At 39.6% G+C, this 17,279-nt stretch overlaps 1 long non-coding RNA gene across 2 annotated transcripts in view; it reads left to right on the top strand.

The window, feature by feature from the left end:
• LOC113015034 (uncharacterized) overlaps positions 1 to 17,071 on the top strand; it is a 53,511-nt gene extending 36,440 nt beyond the window's left edge. Inside the window, exons 4-5 of one of the 2 annotated variants that reach the window (XR_013904523.1) lie at positions 15,900 to 15,957; positions 16,522 to 17,071. This is a non-coding gene — a long non-coding RNA (uncharacterized LOC113015034). Of the gene's footprint in view, positions 1 to 15,899; positions 15,958 to 16,030; positions 16,184 to 16,521 lie in introns of those variants that run through there. The other variant, XR_013904522.1, reaches the window with a different exon arrangement.
• Positions 17,072 to 17,279: the final 208 nt, after the last annotated feature.

Below are 17,279 nucleotides of genomic sequence, written 5' to 3'. Positions count from 1 at the left end.
GTGTGCTTATTCTCTTTCCATCTTTCCTCTCTCTTTCTCTCTCTGTCTATTTCTCTTTACCGTCTTTGTCTTTCCTCTCACACCTCTCCTCATCAGTAGACAGTTAGAAGGTGGATGTAAAGCCTTTAATCCTCATTCTCTTTCTCTATGATCTTGTATCTCCTTGCACATCCAAGTGTACTTGCACATGTAGACTTTTTAGGTTTAAAACCGTCTTTAGCGGCATGCACACACACATATGGTGCTGAAACACATGCCCACTCCAGCCTGCTTGTTTGTCCGTTTGTGGGTTTCTTCCTCGTTTGTTTGCGACTTGGCTCCAGCCCATTCACCACGCATAAGTAGCCCTATTAGCAGGTCAACTAGCCAGGAAAACAGATGATCTCTTCTGACAGAGGTCCTATTGTTATGATCAGCTGCAAACAATGCAGCTCTGTCTGTATGCCACAGTGGTCAATTCACCCCCCTGTTCAGTCGCTGGTCACTTCTTTATCAGCACGGACACGGGGGGAACAGGGAGGGTGCTCAGAGTCTATATTGTACATGCAGGATTTGTGGGACATAGTTGATTCACGAGAATGCTATGGGGAGGGTTATGGCACTTTCAAAGGATTGCTTTCATAGAACAGCAACAGTTTCATTACTGAGCGATTTACAGGTTGGTCTATGAAAACATAAAATTCAGCTGATGTGACATTTCTTATCTGGTTTTTGGAACGGGGGGATAAATCAGATTCAATCTGATATCGACATTCTTTTTTTTTCATCTCTTTTTTCTTTAATCTCATTGCAGATCTCAATGAGGTTCATTTGTTGTTTGAACTTGAAGTTTTATAGAGGTTTAAAAACACACTTGGCTGACAGAACAAGGAACTAGTGTTATTTTTAAAGCCTTTTTTCCTGGAAACCTGGCACCAGTAAAATCTGCAAAAACACTCAGCAATTATATTTTTGGTGTTTCAAAAGCAGTTGTGCATATTTCAGAACATCTTTCTTGTCTCATGTTTTCAGTTATTCGGTGAGTCAATAATTGCTCATGGTGTGATAATATTTGATTATTAAACATATAAACTGTGAAGGACAAAGAAAATATTGATTGTAATTGTAAGACTTACCCAAGTCTAATCTTAAAGTCAGCGAAAATCAAATCCAATGTTTGGTTTTATTGTTTGTTTAGAATGATATCAAAATTTTATGTAGGCTATCTGTCAGCACTGATATCTCCAGGTGTTATGAATCTATTATTCAACAATGCTGCACTAACGTTACTGTTGCCATATCCATTAGAATGGGTAAATCACTTTGAGAAAGTAATTGAGAATCGCTTCAACTCAACCACAATTATTGTGACTTTGTACAAGCACCTTATTGTCTTGTTGCCTTCAAAATGGTTGCTTCGAATACGGGGAGCAGGTTTGTGATCACTTGCAGTTAGCTTCCATCGTTAAAGCCACTTCAGTGTCCAGATGGTGATAAAATGACAGTAGGTTCGTGATTAAAAGGGGTAAGTAGGCAATTACATGCAATCCGATTGAGATAAAATGCAATTAATTTGGATAAATAAGAAAAAATTGCAAATCTATTGCTATATACATATACAAAAATTTGCATTAGGGTAACTATATGTGTGTGAATGACTCGGGCTTTTAGTAAAAAGCACGTTGAGTGCTCAGAGTAGGAAAGCACTATATAAGTAGCGGTCCATTTACTAGAGGTTGGGGGGGATCCAAATATTGACAGTACTGATACCAACACTGGTACTGGTGTTGGTACTAGTGCAATAAGATGAATACTTTGTTTCTGTTCACTAAGCTCAGAATGTAACACACTGAATCAGGTTAAACAATTTTTCTTAAACGGAAAAACATGCACTATGAAAAATGTCTGAACCTTCTTGTGTTGACTGCCACATCTATATTATTTATAGCTCATTTAAACAAGAGAAACTGACCCAGGATGCTTTGGAGACAGACACATTTACATTCCAGGTCTCCAAAACAAACAAAGGCTGATTTGTTTTAATTATTATGGAAAGTAAAAATCACAGTGATTTATTGATTAAAATGTGTTCAGAATTTGTAAATTCATTAATTAATTAATGATAAGTCATCTCATAAATCATGATGCACTGCTCTCCCATGTATAAGCTGGCTTTATAGGTTAAAAGTGTCTGTATTGGTATCGTGTAGTGGCCCTTTATCGATACCAACATTTGCAGTATTACACACCACTGCTATTTACTCTTTACTTTAACGCCTTCTATTAAGTTGAGCTAGATCCTCACAACTTTAGAAATTCCTCCTCAAATCAGAATCAGAATACTTTATTGATCCCTGGGGGAAATATTTAACTGTAACAGGCTGCACGCTGGTTGGCGCATGCGCACTGACTTCAAATAGTCACGCAGTGGCTGCAGGATGGCAGTGTCAGTACAAATGAACAACCTTGCTTTTATATAGGAATATAACCAGAATCACCATCTGAGTCAGGTCCCCTACTGCAAAGATATGCGTCGCTCATCAGCTCAGACTGATGCAGATTGATTGCAATGTGTTGGCAATCTGTCTGCATTTAAAAATTACATCACACGAACAGATTGTGTGATGTGACTGTTACACTGCCATATTGCAGCAATATTCTGGTTAGTTAAAATAGTAGAAAACGCCAGACTTCTGCATTGCTTTTGGATTAAAAACAAGTAACAATAAAATAAAGCAACAGGCATACATCATCATTCAGCATTTTACTTTTCAAAGCATGTTGCATTGGATCATGGGAAAGTTTCTCTTTTAAAACTATAGTAACCATTAATATTTTCATGGCTGTGTGAAGTCAGCTCTGATTTTTCTATTCGTATGTATATGTAAATCTTATCCAGGGGTTCATATGTTGAAAACATGTTTGTTACTGTTTTTTTTTTAAAGGATACAAATTAATAGCATGAGCAAATTTCAGTGTTAAAATATTAGGGTCAGGCTTGTTGTCACAACATCAATGTTCCTGGATACAGGAGAGTTGGCAAGATAGCACGAGAGACGGAGATTATACGTCTGACAGGATCCTAAAGCTGACAAAAGGCTCTGAAATACTGGATCTGTTTCTGGCCTGTGCAAGCAGATTAAAAGGAATTATGAATTCCAAGCACAGAGATAATAGACTGGTAGCTTACGCTGATGAAGAAGGCTCTTTTAAACTTTCAGTTTAAAGAGCAGCAACTTGGTAAAGTTAATGGTAAAAAGCACAGTTTCATATTCATATTGCCGTTTGCATTCAAATTCTAATTACAAATCTTAAGACAAGTAAACATTATAAAATCTCATGCATGACAGCATGCAAGTTGTGCAAGTTTTGTCTATAAGCATTCATTGTAATCTGGGTGTGTTTTCCTCTCTGTGCTGTCGCTGCATGTGTGAACTCTCTGTGCTATATGGGTGAAGTCACATCCATTGAATTCATTGTGTCTTTATGTGTGAAATCATCCCGTTAAGATGTCACCCAGCCACATATCAGGGCACATGTTTATTCACCGTCTTATACCTGTAGCCTATGAGATTAAACCCTGATGGTTAATCTTAATTCCCAGTAATCTGAGACCATTCTGCAGCTCATGTGACGTCAGGATTTAATACTGTGCCGATAAATGGCACCAGGCCACTAATAGATTACCTTATTCTCTCATGTCAAATGAAATCCCACAAGTACATAGGCTTTGCTTTTCTCTTAGTCAGCCTGTGTCTCACTGAGTCAGGCTGATAAAAAAAAATGCCAGTATTGACATTTTTTAATGTAATAGTAACACCCATTTATAAGACAGAAAAAAGCAATGTTTTTACATGAACAGTGTTGCAGTATTTCATTTCTATGTAACAGTATCATTAGGCAACAAGCGGTTTAGAAAGTAGTGATTATTAATGATTAGTATTATATTACAGATTTATTAATGAGAGGTAGAAAAGGCTACAGAGAAAGTCTATGCCTGCAGAGAATACAGTCAGAAAGCCAAGAATACTCACGTGGTTGTAAGCAGCTGGAAGTTGCTGTAAATAATCGCAAAAGCCACAGTAAAACACCGCGAGACACTAGTGACCCCCTAGTAACCACTAGTTACTAGAGAAAAATGGGTATTCCAGGATCAGTTAGCAAGTAGTTGTAGGAGGTTGCTTACTGTTGCTAGGTGAAACTGGTAGCAAAGAAGTATACGGCACTGCAACAATCCAGTCTTTAAGTGATGACGTGATGAATCGGGCTTCCGGGCCCAAACTACTCTGCGTTTAATAAGGCTGTTGTGTTTTTAACATGTTTTAATGCTTTGTATCTTGTTCTATTTAATCTCAACAAGCCCGTAGAAACAGTCAGTGATCACTGTCGGCCTCTCTCAGTTTTTATTACCGCTAATCATTTTAAAGCTCAGTTTTTAAAACCTTCCGATGTAACCACAGCTCAGCCCATGCATCAGTATATTAACGACTAACCTCGTATTGTGGATGTATTATCTCAGTTGTTCTCCCGACTGAAGTTCGGTCTGTTTATAGCATCCTGCCATGCGATTGCATTTGTCCCGAACCTTCGGAAACCCTCGATAAAAGTTATTTTATCGAGTGGAAAAATGTTAGTGTTCATCGTCCAGCTTCACTGTTTATATTATGCTAGCATAGCTGTGTCGCTAGCGATCACGTAGCACATTGTTATAGACCAGCTAGCCAAACTTCAGTAACACTACAAAAGTCACCGCTGATTACTTTCCTGTCTTCATTTATGTTGGAAATTCATTCATTCATTTTTTCATTCATTTATTTGTTCATTTTCAGGCACAACAAATACCTATATTGAACATAAAATGCACAAAACAAATAGCTCAATAGTTGAGCTGTACGTCTTAATTTGTCTCAGAAATCTCTCAGTCAGAACACGGTATATTATATTTAGATGAAAACTAGCGACCTAACTCCCTGCTAGCGACCTAACTCCGTTAAATTTAATAAATTCTGTTTCATGGATGCCTTGGTGGTAAACTTCATTGTTACACCTGGCAGAGCAGCAACACTGATCATTTTATTACAGATGAAAGGATTTAGACAGTTTTTAACTCTCTGGTCATGAAATGCTAAGTTAAACTAGAATTAGAAAGACAGAAGCATGTAATTTGTGCTTTTTTCTGTGATCACATTTGCTGCCAAACACCTCTGAAGTGATCTTGGAATTAAAAATATTAAACACTAGAACATGCCAAACCACCTATATGCGCTCATAATGTGAATCTAACCCAATTCTAAAGGTAAAAATCTGTATCATTTTGCTCAACTTAAATAAAGTTCAAATCAAGTTACAAGTATATGTGTTTCAACTTGTTTAACTTGATAACTTATAGTCTAAAAATAAGTTTTGTGTTCCTTCCATTCAATGGAATAAATCCAAACTAAATCTGCATGCTGTGTGTGCATGCTGGGAGAGATGTTAAGTTTTAAATGTCGTGCCTGTCTCATCTATGGATCAGCTGCAAAGAAGGTATTTGAAGTATGAACTGAGAGCCATTTTTCCTTCTCCCTGTCCACTTCATTCTTTATCAGCGAGACTTGGAAAATTCAAATCAGCTCCCTCCTCTCTCTTTTTAACTCGCTCTCCATCCTTCCAGCTCCCTGTCTTCCCTTTTTTCCACAAACTATTTCCCGCACTGTCTTTCTGTTTCTTCATTCTGCATGCACACATGCTTTTTCGCAGTGAGCATCGTTTGCGTGTGGAAAAGAAAATACATGCGTCTCTGTCACATGTGAAAGGAGAAATAGGTAGTTTAGCATTGAGTTTGACCTCTTAGGACCGAGCCTGCACATACTCACGGTAACAGAGACCACTTCAGCTTCCATTTTCAGAGCTGGGAATCTGAATGTTTAATCATTCCCAGCTCTTTGCTTGGAAGATGCATGAATTTTTCACATCGTGGATCGGGGAGGATGACGGGAAGTCTCAGCAAACGCAAGCCAACCCATGCAGACATGACATGGGGCATGCAAAAAGATGTCATAATCTGATTGTGTAATTAATTTGCTTTTATGGTTTTGTGTGATATGCCCTTACTGATATCATTCAAAATTTATGCTTACTCTAAAAAGCCTTAATGTTTGGCGTTTCTTTGCCAACGACTGCCCCCACCTCTACACTTTACGCTGCAGCTGCTGCGATATTTCTCCAACATTTTCCAAACATGTGAAGCTAATCCCGATTCTGCTGAAAATAAGGGAACTCCCATCACTGCAGTGATGCTACCATAGGAGGATTATTTGCATTTGTTTACTTTAAAATATGCAAATCATGTCTATATATACACACAATTACATGCCCTCTCTCTCTCTCTCTCTCTCTCTCTCTCTCACACACACACACAGAGCGATGGCACCCATACACTCGATGCATTGTCCTCAGGGAGATAATAGGCCATATTGATCGAGTCTGCACTGGGGATATTAGTTGAGAATAAATGGACAATGCACGTTCACATACACGCGCGTACAATTGCACACGCACATGGATTTTGGCAGGGCGACGCAGGAGCTTCGTTCCTCCTGACACCTCTCCTCCTCTTTCCAGTCAACTTACTTTATTTAGTTTCCTTTTTACGTCCCTTCACTTCCCCCCAAAACCCTTTGTACCACCAGGAGCCGGTAACAGCTGTAAGGAGGCCGGAGCTGAGATACTCAGCTGCATAAAGACACAGATTTAAAGAAAGTAACACACTGGGAACATGTGAATATGGCACATTGGTATTTTCTGTTCATCTTTATCCTTTTCTCCCGTCATCCTCCGTGCAGTGACATCATGCACAAGATAACTCATCAGTATCTGGTGAGATCATATAGAAAAAGGTGAAAGTTTTTTGACCAGAGTCATCTTATGCAGACAAATTTAACTGATAAACCAATGTGAGGTTTGCTGTTTATTGTTGCCATAGTTACCTGCAATATAGGTACCGCCATATTTCATGAGTGTTTGTTACCCTGAGACAAACCAGCCAACTGAATGTTTTGTGTGCCATTTAAATAAAAAGAAATAGAGCTATGTTTCTTTTTACAGCCTATCTATGCTTAGGCTGTAGATGAAAGATGAACATGATCACAGCGCCATTGGTTTATGAACTCACAACAAACTCTTGTTTTTTGTTGTTTGTTTTAATGTATGGCTTCATTCTGCTGCTCACTTCTTCGCAAGGTGCCACAAAAACAGGCAGCTTCACATATGGGTGATTTTTTTTCCCAAGCAGGGTGTCGTTCCTGACACAACCCCCAAGGAATCTGTGTCACCTGTGTCGACCTCAACAGCTAAACAGAATTAGGAGATAACTCTGGACGCCAACTTCTTGATCAAAAACAGTCAATTCTGGAAAGATGGTGACAGTTAATCCACAAAGGTGATATCACGGCTCATCTTGCTTCTGGAGTCGACCTGAAGTGGCTTTTTGTGTATTACCCCCCTCAGTTTTGCACAGTATTCAGGATATTTCAGCTCTATGTACTGTCTTTCTGACATTAGAGGTTCATCTGGTCCTTCATAATTCTTATGGCTGCCCCTCCCTCAGCCTGGCTGACCCAGAGGTTTCTTCCTGTTAAAAGGCAATGTTTCCTTCTCACTGTGCCAAGTGCTTACTTATAGGGTGTCGTCTAATTATCTCTGTATTATTCTTGGGGTTTACCTTCCAATATAAAGCAGCTCAAAGTGACTGTTGTTGTTTACATAAATAAAACTGAACTGAATGGATTTATTCATTCGGTTGTCAGGCCATCATTCTACTTCTCTCTCTATCCAGGACTTTGTACAGTAGAAAAAAGCTCCAGGTTTTCTGAGATGTGGAAACCTTAAACAACTTTCCCCTGGAACAGTGTCCTCACTGCAAAGCATACATCATCTGTTATTGAGTATAAATAATACAAATACAGTTTTCAGTTTTTAAAACTAACTGGTTGGCATACGATGTGAGATTTTATTTCTTGTTCGTTTTTGTGCTCTTCCCTTTTCGTCTCGCTCATTCATACATCATTGCACACTCACACACTCTACACTTAGAGGGATAGAGACAGACAAGCTATTGCCAATTCATTTCCTCCCCTCTCGTCTGCTCTAACCTCTACCCCCTCCTTCCTCTCTTGCGCTGTCTTTGCCTCTCTGTCACTATCTCTCTTCTAATCTCAGTGGGAAGCCCTGGAATTAACCGCCAGTTTCAATCAAGTCCAGCCAAATTCACCCTCTTCTGTAGCCAGTGACCTGCATATTACACATACACACACAAGCGCGTGCATACACGCTCTGTTGCTTAGTCAGAGATCAGGAGGTGAACATCACAGTGTGACAAAGTTGTCCATGTCACAAACCCTTCTCCCACTAATGAAGGGAAAAATTTGATTATAATCCTGAGTGTGTACGTGTGCCTATACTTGTGTGCATGGTTGCATACAAGGATGTGTTTATGTGGGAACCAGAGCCAGAGCCTGATGGACATCAGTCAAATGATATACACACTATATGTGAATCGTTCCTGCAGTCTGAGCGATGTATATCACAAACAGTGAAAGATACTGCAGATACAGTAAAACAAAGTCTTCTTGAAGCTTCGCAAACCATATGAAGCTTTTATATATTTAGATTTGTTTTATTATCAGCCAGACTAAACCCTAATAATAAGAATGGGCATTTTTGATGCAAAAGAGGTTCATATATTCTGAATTTTTCGGTACTTTATATTACATATGATTAATGTGTACAATGCTGGAGATACCCCAACAACAATGAAACTATTCGATAAGGCTTATAGCAAGGAAAAGATTATACTTTAGGTTGAAATGCACCTTTTGCATTGAGGCCCTGTCCACACATGCACAGGTATTATGGTAAAAAGATTTTTTTCTATGTGCTTTGGCGCCTTTCTTCCACACATGGTGGCTGTAGCTCAGGTGGCAGAGCAGGTCAGCCACTAATCTGAAGGTCAGTGGTTCGATCCCAGGCTGCCTCCTGGCTGCATGCCAAATATCCTTGGGCAAGATACTAACCCCATGTTTGCCTACTGGTGGTGGTCAGAGGGCCCGGTGGCGCCAGTGTCCGGCAGCCTCGCCTCTGTCAGTGCGCCCCAGGGCAGCTGTGGCTACAATGTAGCTTGCCATCGCCAGTGTGTGAATGTGTGTGTGAATGGGTGAATGACTGAATGTAGTGTGAAGCGCTTTGGGGTCCTTAAGGACTAGAAAAGCGCTATACAAATGCAGGCCACTTACCATTTACACATAAAGGCCATCAGGTATTTGCTGAAAAACTCCATCCAAGATAAAGATTTTAACAAAACGAAGATTTTGCCTGGCAGTGTCAAAAGTGTCCACTCAATTCTCTGTTTTTCATGTCAGTTTGTGTGCTGTGTGTGAGCTACTATGTGCTATTGTTTGTATGGTTCTGATGGGCCAGCATATCCATACACTCAGCGTTAGATCACTACCTGTTAACCAGCCATGCTCCCGACAGTGTTCGACATTGGTTTTTGTGTTCATCACTGCCAAAAGGCAAATTGTGTATAACTGAGACACACCAGCAGCTTTCATACCCATTAATGAGAATGGCTTGAAGAGGTCTATGTGAATGGCAACATCCATGTGCATCCACAGATTTTTGGGGAGACAATCTAAAGAAGCAGACGTGAAGGGATACTGGACTCAAGTTAGCTGACTTTTATTTATACCAGAGGTGGGACCAAGTCATTGTTTTGCAAGTCTCAAGTAAGTCTCAAGTCTTTATCCTCAAGTCTCAAGTCAAGTCTCAAGTAATGTCAGGCAAGTCAGAGTCGAGTCTCAAGTCACTGGTGTAAAAGTCCAAGTAAAGTCACAAGTCTGAAATTTTGAATTTCAAGTCCTTTCGAGTCTTTAAAAAAAAAAACGAAAAAAAGCATGTTGCAGTTTTATGCTAAATGTAAATATTAGACCATGTAATTTTTAAATCTGTGTTTTTCTCAACACATGACAAAATAGTGAACTTAGAAAATATACACAAATTGTGAAATTGCACCTCTTTAAAATGCAGCTCAATTAAACCTAGCTCCAAGAATAATTTTCACCGACAGTTCTGAGATAAGCTGCATGTTATTCTTGGATGCGGTTGTAGGACTGGCTTTAAAATCGCATGACAAAAATATCATACATAAATAAATGATATTTTTTAAAAAATATCATTTAAAAAAAAAACTGCATCACCAACGTAGCCTGGAAAACATTTGCTAGTTAGATGAAGTCAGCTATCTCATCGTAGCATATTTATATGCATATTTATAATTATACGCTTCTTGGAGTGAGTGCATACACTCATGAAGTTTAGTAACTTCCGGTCACTGCAACAAGCCCAGGTACAGTTTACCGACGGATGGGTGCAGGACCTTGAAATGCACCGTGTAGAAAGTAAAGACCATCGTACGTATCATAAGTTTACCAGTCTCACAAATCGTCGTCATAAATACACATTCGTTAACCGTTTATTAATAGGACCTTTGAGCTCAATGGTAATTAATTAGCAGTGGAAATAATTTCTGGTAGCATCACAGAAATGTAGCAGTGACAATAATGCTGTATGCTGTAATCGTACTGGGCAATTAGTGATACAAAACAACTGTTTTATCCTGTGAATAAAAGTATATGTTTTTGTCAATGTACCATAATAACAGAAGCGAAACGCAATATTGTGTCAGGACAATTCACTATTTATGCACAATAAACAAAGGAGCATAGCGCGACAATTTCTGTTCAGCGCCAGACTTGCTTGTAACCTATATATGTTAAGAAAAATGACGTATTAACTACAACAGCAGACTGACCTTTGTGGAACTGCTTGGAGCAGACTAACCTGTGAGCTGGAGTGTTCTGGGACGTTATATTTGGTCTTTGAATGGCTGCAATCCAGTCGCCTCTTTGTTACTTCGGAAACATGGCTCGAACAATTTCTCTTCAGCGACGTAATCCGATAACAACCGATCTCTTTACCCGTCGGCTTCCCGTGGCTGTCATGCGACCGGCTATTGCAGTTAATAATACAACAGCTTCTTGACATTTTTGTGTTTCTTTTTATCGCTGTATAACTGATTTTAATTGAAAGCCTGCGTGCGCTAGTACCGCTTGCCACGAGTTCCCAGAATCCTTTGCGGTTCTACCCGTGAATGACGTCACATTTTCAATCTCTATATAATATGCATGTTAAATTTTATATTTGGGGTAAAATATCAAGTCTTTTCAAGTAAACCGGTTCAAGTCCAATTCAAGTCCCAAGTCATTGGTGTAAAAGTCCAAGTCAAGTCACAAGTCTTAGAACATTTTTTCAAGTCAAGTCTAAAGTCATAAAATTAATGACTCGAGTCTGACTCGAGTCCAAGTCATGTGACTCGAGTCCACACCTCTGATTTATACACTATTCCAAACAGACCCAAGAATATTGCACTGAACGTTCACATTAAAGAGATTTAGAGTTGAGTACAGCAGAGAGTTCAAGTATGAAAGCAACCCTAAAATATCTTGTTTTTGGTTATTTTCTTTACAAATTGAGGAATTCCACTGAAGTCTCCTGAATTGGGATTGGGATTGGGATTGGGACACCATCCACAGAAATGTAGGTGCAATACATTAGTCTATGTCCCAAACCTCACCTATAAAGTCAGCAGGTCTTGTTAGTGACTGAAAAAAGCAGCTGAAGATTGTTTCGTTCATGAAGGATGGATTCAGCCTGAGAGATGGGATAAAGAGCATGGACATGTGGAGAGACCTTTTTAGGTGCACTCTACTGGGAAGAGACCAAATGTTAGATCCAGGAGAGATCTGAGAGACCTGATCTATTCTAACCTCATGGCAGATTTCCAAAACAATACTGGAAATCTGGAATATTCTGCATAGCCTGCTGACAAAAACACATGACTTCACATAAGCAAAAGAAAATAGATGAACAACTTGAAAGATGGATGGACAAGCCTCCTCCAGTATAACCTTCAGATTGTTTTCAGATAGTTGTCTGACTTCTTAATCACTCAATAAAAGCATCTCGTTCAGAGTCACTTCAACAGCAATTTTGGAAACAGTATCTGGCCACAAATCTGCTTCTTTGAAGATTAAATTTACAATGTTCAGAACAGAAGTACGGACCTGTATGTGACTTATCACATCAAAGTTTACTTCACAATTCACTTCACAGAACTGTATTAAATATAAATTCCTGCTACATGTTAAAATGATTCACGGTTCCTCACCGATACCGGTAGCAGGGAGAAAGACTAAATACTGAGGGGTGAATGTAATGGTGAATTAGCCATGCTATGAGATTATTTTATGATCCATCCTGCATACAGTGCAACATGCCGCTTTCCTGTAATGGTGTATTTGCTGAGATGAGGAGGTAATAGCTGTGTCAACACTGTGGTTACCACGGAGACAGTGGGGTTTCCATAGCTGTGCACTCTTTCCCAGTGACCCAGTTTTACCATTGTGGCATTGAAGTCCAACGAGAGCTCTCAGGTCTCCACTCCTCTGCCTTTTACCTAGCCACTGAATCCTGCTGATTGATGTACAGTTTGAATAGAAGCTATGAGTGTCGCAGGCCTTGAGTCAGCGCTGTGCAAAAGAAGCATTCGGTTGAGTGCATTTGTGCTTTTTCCACTGAAATGGAAAAGGAAGATGAATTAAGAGCTGTTGGTGGTGGAGGCATACACTGGGAATCAAAAACTAAAAGTCCTTTGCTGAAAACAAGTCAAGGTAAATCTGTAAAGGTGTGAAAAGAGCTAAAACGTTTTCTTTTTAAATCTCACTAACATTTACAATAAAACCATTGCTGTGACAAATTCACTGTGAATAAACTTTAATAGTCATTCCATCTTTTATTCTATTTTTCGATATAAATGTAAAACTTCTTAAAGGGTTATTCAATAGGAAGCAATTTAATGATCCAGTGCCACAAGTAATGCATTTGTATCGAGGCAGAGGGCTGAGCCTGAAGATCATATTTTCTATGTTAATTTTCTAAACTGTTTTTACATATTTATCTATCTTTGTAATCAGAAATATTCAAAAGATTCTGTAAATGCCCTGGGATTGGGGCTTGCATCTTCAGACTCATTTGCCCATTTGGCTTAGGCATCAAATCGCTCTGTTTAAAGATTGTAGTTTTGTTTTAATGCTGTTTTTCAAGTGTCTAATCAAACTGCAGCTGAGTCTAAATATTACCAAGTCAGTAAGCCCAATGATCAGAAGGCATTTAGCGATATGCTCCCACGATCATGGGGAGAACACTCATGACCTCTTGTGCCAGAGCGTTCTCACTCCCGAGGCGTAACATGTCGACGTTTTGTCACGTCCCACGGCGTTCCTGAGGAACGCGAAAGGAGACCTTCGGCGTTCTTATGGCTGGAATCCAGTGCAATGACGCTCCCGCAGTAATAGACATTCCAGCCCTGTATTCCAGCCCTAAACCTAACCTTATCCCTAGCCCTGACCATAACCTTATTCCTGACCTTAACCAGGACTTTAATGATGTTAAATAGCGTGTTTCTAAGCGATTTGAAGAAAAAGAGCGAACATGTGTAGATTCAGTCCAGACGGTTCTCATATGTCCTCTTTTTTCCGAGGTCGTCATTTAGGAACGTGGTGGGTAGCCGAAAACGTAATATGGTGACGATTTGTCACCTAGCGTAAAATGTTACGCTTTGGGAGTGAGAACGGGTTGCTTGTGCTGACTGCTAACTACTGAGCTTCCAGCTAGCTTGCAAAGCTCATCATAGTTCTTCTCTGGATATACACTCTCTCGCTTTGCATGTGAATCCACAGAATCTGTAGGCAAAGGACAAAACATTTCCTGTTTCCCTTTGTAGTCCACTTGCAGTACTTTTGACCAATCATATACTAGCAGGGATTTAGCTAGTGGCATCTGCTAAAATGCATTCCAAAAACCCTCCACAGTCACGTGATGACAATTTAGCTTTTTACTAGAAACATAGAGGCAGACTGATTTCATGATGACCACAATTCTCAGGGAGCCATAAATCCGTTGCAGGACTTCTCGATTATTGGGACTAATCCTCGGTTAATTTTGCTTAAGGTATGAAACTTTTACTTTTTAGTTTGTACTTTATGTCCTTGTCAGTTTTGAAGATCTGCTATTTTTGCCACAAATTCACAGTGTTAACAATTAAAGCACTTTGGCTGTTTTGTATAGTTTTTCTGTCTCTGGTCCTTGAACTTGCAGACAGAAATAGCTTTGGCCCTGTGGTTTTTATCAGTGTTACAAACAAGCAGATTGCTGACTTACTTCCACATGCTTCTCAGAGCTGATACAAAAATATAAACAGCACCAGTCACACCTTATGGAAGCATATTCTTTACTCATCCAACATCTCTATATGTGACAAACAGTTTGTTAGGCTTAAGGTGTGTCGGTTAAGAAATTTGTTCAACACTGGGGCAAATTAAGAAGCTGAGACATGTCTAAGAGAAGTTGTTCATCGCCAAAATGCGTGTCAAGTTCACCATTGAAAGGCATGCTTCACCACTATTTTCCCCTCTGGATATTTGTTACTTTCAAAGATCATCTGACTGGCATAGATAATTATGCTGCTAGCTTGTTTTGGTCTCTTTTTTCCCCTTCTTTGAATGTTATTGCCCTGACATTTGAATGTTTGTGAAGACCAAAAGCAACAAAACTGCTGCAAAGCATGCCCCAGGGTTTCCACCCATGACTTCCCTTTCTTAAGAACCAAATATCTAGGACTGCTTTTTGCATTGTTGAACTTTATTTGAACTCCGATTTGAGATTCAAGGTTATACCAGGAAACTCTTGGATAATACTTCAGAGAAGATGCACAGTGTGGACAAAATTGCATTGTTTCATAGAGTGGAAAGCTGAGAGATAGCCAATTGATTAAAAAGATAAACTCTCTTTTCTTTTTGTATGTGTTTGTGTTACAGCTCTTTCTGCAGTCAGATTTTGACCGGGTGTATTACTGGCATGCTAGCTTCCCTTTGTTTTTTTTAACATGTGCTAATTATCCAAAGCTGACTAGCCTAGCTGCTTGCTACAGCTTTATGTTTGCTGTTCTTATTTAGAGTGATATCCTCTCAACTTGCACAACTTTCTCTGGATTTCTCTGCTACAACTGATTATTCTAATCATCACTAACTATCAGCTGAAGGTAGATCTTAGACCTGAGATGTCAACGTGATCCCTTTTTTCTTTTGGTATTTGAGGAGAATTCTTGACATTTTTTTCCCAGTCAGCTTCACTAACAGTGGCCAGTGGTTGCTGCAAAAATGTAGAGTTACCAGAATCAGAATCTGTCTCGTCTGTCACTTCTCTAACCTTCCTTCACACACACACACAAACACAGACCACAGGCTGTGCTGCAGCAGGAGCTCTGTGGCTGTAGGTTTGGCAGCAGAAACCACTGCACAGACACTGTTTTTGTTTGTTTTCCTGCAGAGCCCTTGCATTTTTTGTGTGTGGCCTTCTCTTGAAGGAAAGTAGTAGGTGGAGAAAGAAAAAACAACATAATTGAGATCCTAGCTCATTGAAAATCAAATGTATTTGTAGTAGAAAAGACGTGCTTTTGGGGGTTTTTTTGTTTTTTTTTACAACTGTGACCCGCATGAAAATGGGATCACAGTCAAATACTGAATGAGGACACTCAGCTGCTGCTCGGCACTGCCTGTCAACTATGCTGAAATGCTATTACAGATGTAATTGCACTGTGTTTCTGATAGCGGTGACATTTACACATAATCATCACTGTCCTTTAATGCTCCTCGTATCTCTCAGTTGTAGCAGCATGACACTGTTAACACTAAAACTCATGATATCCCAGGGCCATCTCCTATCCTATGAACTAAATGCTCATCTATCTTTTTTGTGTTTTTCAGCATCACGTGGAAGGGTTCGCTGCCATGTGAATCTGGAAGGGTTCTGAGAAGGACAAAGGTACAAAGAAACTCAAAGAAATGCAAGAAAATGCACAGACACACTTAATCCTGAGGCATCTTTCCTCTCACAGATGGTGTGTAGGACTTGAGGCTATCATTTGCTGAAGGGGCCTTCCATTTTTCCTCAGCCTTCTTCCTCTACATTCTTCTTATCCTCTGTTTTAGAACACAAGTGATCACCATTACTTAATAAATGACTCATGATTCACACATGAATTATGTATGTATTCTTGTCCTAGCATTACAGCATACAGATTAGTCCTATAAAATCGAAAGAGCTGTAAACTTTGGTAATCAGAATCAGAAAGGGTTTTACTGCCAAATGTTGAGCAGGTTTACAACATTAGGAAATTGCTGCGGTGCTTCAGTGCAAACATACTGTCATAAATTACGCTAAAATAGACATTAAAATAAAAATAAGAATAAGAATTAAAAGTGCTAAGTAGAAAGATGAGTGCAGGTGGTGATCAGTGCCAAACATGGAATGATGAAGTGAACACAGCGTAGGGTCATGTGTTAGTGGTGGCAACAGTCATACGGTTATTGTTCATGTGTCCAACAGCACAGGGGAAGAAACTGTTCTTATGGCGAGAGGTTCTGGTGCGAATGGACTGGAGCCTCCTGCCTGAGGGGAGCAGGTCAAACAGACTTTGTCCAGGGTGAGAAGGGTCAGCTGAGATCCGAGCTGCACGCCCCAGTGTCCTGGAGGTGTACAGGTCCTGCAGAGATGGGAGTCTGCACCCAATCACCTTCTCAGCAGAGAGAACAGAAAGCAAAAACACTCAGATTCTGTTTGATCTTTATATAGAATGAATGAAGTTAAACAAAAAAAGACCAGAATGACATCTTCTCTGCACAATAAAATGTAATATCTCAATGTGTGAGCAAAAGGGTTCTAGATGATAAAGAATATAGAAAGTTTTCAAAATAAAAGACTAAACACGTCAATTTGTGAAGTTCTGTTGATGTGAATTTATATCACAGGCGCGAACTCTGTATAAACCTGTATAGTCCTTGTGCACAAATTCCTCTACCGGTCTTGTAATACTTTGCAGTGTGCCACCACTTTGTGTGCTTGACTGCACAGCTGAAACCAGTAGAGAAACTGGTCCAGTTGTGTTTGGTTTCTTTTACAGTTTTTTACAGACGCTAGGACACATTTCTCAATACTTAGGTCACTTTTGCAAAACTCCTCACACAGTGAGCACAACAGAAGTCTATGTGGGCTAAACTGAGGATCAGTTATCATTGTTTTGGCACAAAATGCATTCAATGACTACATCTCTCAAATTTCATGAATTATTTTCTCACTCAGACACA

This window comes from Astatotilapia calliptera, chromosome 22 (genome assembly GCF_964374335.1).
Source record: "Astatotilapia calliptera chromosome 22, fAstCal68.1, whole genome shotgun sequence".
Taxonomy (NCBI): domain Eukaryota; kingdom Metazoa; phylum Chordata; class Actinopteri; order Cichliformes; family Cichlidae; genus Astatotilapia; species Astatotilapia calliptera.
The sequence above is the reverse complement of the archived record's forward strand: the minus strand, read 5'-3'. Positions and strand labels throughout refer to the sequence as shown.